Source organism: Acipenser ruthenus, unplaced genomic scaffold (genome assembly GCF_902713425.1).
Source record: "Acipenser ruthenus unplaced genomic scaffold, fAciRut3.2 maternal haplotype, whole genome shotgun sequence".
NCBI lineage: Eukaryota > Metazoa > Chordata > Actinopteri > Acipenseriformes > Acipenseridae > Acipenser > Acipenser ruthenus.
Window position 1 is genome coordinate 12,588 of NW_026707574.1, and position 3,652 is coordinate 16,239.

The 3,652-nt window shown below is 40.7% G+C and overlaps 1 non-coding gene across 1 annotated transcript; it reads right to left on the minus strand.

Annotated features, from left to right (window-relative positions):
• Nucleotides 1-1,161: 1,161 nt before the first annotated feature.
• Nucleotides 1,162-1,246, minus strand: trnal-uaa (transfer RNA leucine (anticodon UAA)). The gene has a single exon. It is a non-coding gene; the product is annotated as a tRNA-Leu (tRNA).
• Between the last annotated feature and the right edge of the window lie 2,406 nt (nt 1,247-3,652).

Consider the following 3,652-nt stretch of genomic DNA (forward strand, 5'->3'; position numbering starts at 1 on the left):
GCATAAAAAATATCCTAATGATTTCTGGATCATTATATTTACGTATTATAGTCTTTAAGTGTGCTGAGTTATGTCAGTCTCTGCAGTGCTTCCAGTATTACTGTTATTATTATTATCATATAGGTTAAACTTATGATAATACTGTAAATTGTTATATATATACACAAGATAAGCTAAGTAACAGAAATATAATTGTAAGTCGCCCTGGATAAGGGTGTCTGCTAAGAAATAAATAATAATAATAATAATAATAATAATAATAATAATAATAATAATAATAATAATAATAATAATAATAATAATATTGTGCAGCAAAAAGTTAAATAGTTAACAATAAAGGCGTGTTTATTCCAGTCTCCCAGTGCTAATGATGTGTAATGCCCAGGGACAAAAAAACAAACCCTGAAAACAGGCTTCTGCAGCTGGATTCTCTGTTACACCTATTCTCGACTGGCCTCCCTGCGGGTGGCAGGCGAGAATTCTACCACTGAACAACCAATGCTCCTGCACATTATTACAATGTGACTGGATTTCTGTGTGCCCTGCGATGGACTGGTGTCCCGTCCAGGGTGTAGTCTCGCCGTGCGCCCTGTGTATGCTGGGTTAGGCTCCGGCTCACCGCGACCCTGTAAAGGATTAAGCGGTTAATGATAATGGATGGATGGATAGATGGATGGATGGATGGATTGATGGATTAATTGATTTCTGTGTGTTGGCTGGGCTGACAAGATTTTAACACAACAGTTATGGTGAGCATTCAAAACAGCACCTAGAGCAATGTGAAAGATGAAAGGTTTGACAGTACGCTTACAAGAAAAAAAGTAGAACACACCATGGTTCCGTTACCAAAGCTCTGGCCAGTATGGTGATTGAACCCATGAGTAGTAATATTACTATAGCTTATGTCAAAAGTTTGATTGATGACCTTTTTGACCTTTTAGGGACCTTTTGACCTTATGTGTGAATATATGAATATATAATGAGTGAGAGTGGATTTATGAATATATAATGAGGGGGCGTGGATTTTATATAGGAGTATGGAATATATATATATATATATATATATATATATATATATATATATAACAGACCCCTTGTATTTAACAAGTGCTTATAAACATTAAATATTTATAAATGTAAAGAGTTTGAAATAAAAATAATTACTGTTGGTAGGATTTGAACCCACGCTGACAATTGAGTCAAGTGGATCTTAAGTCCATCGCCTTAACCACTCAGCCACAACAGTTTTTCTTAAAACATTACTAAATAAAAAATAAGAATTAAGCTTACCGGGGTTCTGAGAATCATGGTGGTTAGGTGTTTGAGCAAAAGGTTAAAATGATTGAGACTACGAAGGGTTTTTGTTTTTTGTTTTTTTAAAAGGGCAAGTCTGGGCATGTTTTCAGACCTCATAAAAGGAGGAAAATATTTGTGCCGTTTATTAGAGTGTTACACAAGATGTCTCATACCTTTGTTAGTTCCTACTCTGAGAAAATGGATCTTGAGGATCGGCAAATGTCTGAACTTATAAAAGCCTTTAAAAAATGCACATTAGCCCTTCCTCAGAGGCTAAAGAAACCACGGAATGTAAAAAAGGTTCAAGAGAGAGTCCAAGCAAGGGGTGGATGATATTTTAACAGAGCTAAGACCAGAACACAGCATTAGACGTAAACTGCGCCATCTACAAGAAACCCTGGATGACAAGACCTGAGACATTGTTAACAAAATAACCAAAGCTTTTTACCATCGCAGTTTTACTAACCCCCAGGCTCCTTTAACTTATTACAGAGCCTGTGACTTTGAAAATGGGGAACGTCCAGACTCCAGCAAAACTGAGGAAAACCATGGAGGGGCTGCTGTTTGAGTTAAAAGCTGAGGAAGTGGCTTGCAAGAGACTCTTTCAAAACCTGATCCCCGTAAATGTAAAAATGTTCAACAATTTAAAAAGTGTAACTGATTTAATCCATAAAGATGTTGATGCTCAAGAATGGTTAGAGTTGGTAGATACACATGTAAAACACTGTAACCCCTTAAATGCATTTTTAATGAATATATTACCTAAAATGTTTGATGAAATAGAAGACTGCAAATGTACACATATCATTGTTTTGTATGCTTATGTGACTGATGTCTGTTTTTATAACCTGCCAATGTTTTTAAGAGATGAAGATATATCAAAATGTCGTGGATTACTTAGTGACTAATCATAAATGTTTGTGTAAAAACTTTATATGTCTTCTAAAATGTCCTTATCTTCTTGATAAACTTTGAATAAAAACTTTTTGAACTACATACTTGGCGCAGTTGTGTTATATTGGTTAAAGACGGCACATCAGCGTATGAAAAAAATATACTACGATCCCTCAAATCCTGGGGGTTTAGGGAGTTTACAGACTCTTCAAAGGGCTCTGGGGTCTGAGGGGCTGTCACAAAGACGGCCGGAGTGGGTGGCGCATCTGCAGTCCCATATTTCCCGGGACGGTGGGGAACCCGGTGGCAGTGGGGGTAGAGGGGTGGCTACTGCCCCGTTGTGGCTGTCCTCCTCCCAGCCCGGCATGCAGGATGAGTGCTGCAGCTGTTGTTGTTGCTGCTGCTGCTTCCTGCAGCTCTTTCTTCCCATCCTCGCTTTACTATTATTTATTTATTTATTTTTATTTTTTTTGTAATCCAAAAAATGCAGTTCCTGCTCTGGCCTGAGTCCTGGAGGCGCTGTAGATCCCACGCAGGACACCACGTGTCACAAAGACGGCCGGAGTGGGTGGCATCAGACCAGAAGCAGGAAATAAACAGACAGAGAGGTGTGGTTTGGTGAAGCTGAGCGAATGCTTTCGCTCAGCATTTTATAAACAGAACAGAAAATAAAAGGTTTGAACAGACAAAACACAGGGCACGGCACTTGAGGCCAAAATAAATAGACGAACAAAACGGACTAGACAGACAAACAAACACGGTGAGCAGATACTTTAACTGTTTACTTTTACAATTCACAATTACCTCCGTCTCCAATCCCGTTCTCCACTCACCGAACACCCAACCCCGAGTGAAAGAAAATGTGTCTATATATACTGTTGTGCTGGGATTCAATTACTAATTAATTATTCACTTGAATCCCAGCACGTGAATTAATTCTGTGCAACCCCGTGCTCACATATTACATTTAACCAGCACGTGAAGTGATTTGTGCCCTCCTCGTGCCTAAATACAAATCTACATTTTAAATCACACGTGAAACACAGACCCGTTTATATCCCGTGTACCAATGACTATACACCGACATTAACACACGCAACATACAACACATAACACACAAAATACACACTGGGGCGGGCACTTCGTCACATATACCCCCCCCCCTGTGCAAAGCACACATGGCCTCAATGGCCACCTCCCCCCTTAAAAATCCAGCAGTCCAGAACAAAGTCTCGGGCTGGGAAGGGAGGCTTCAGTGGGCCCATGGCTGGCCATGCTGTCAGCACCCCTGCCGGTAGTGGCACGGCTGACAGCCTGCTGGTCCACGCCTGCAGCGAAATTGCTGCGGGGGATGCTGGTCTCCTGACCTCTCCCCCTTTCTTCGTAGCCGGTAGCTCCCCTTGGTGGGGCTCAGACCACAGTACTTCCGGCAGCGAAGAAGCTGCAGTGGGAGCAGGTCTCC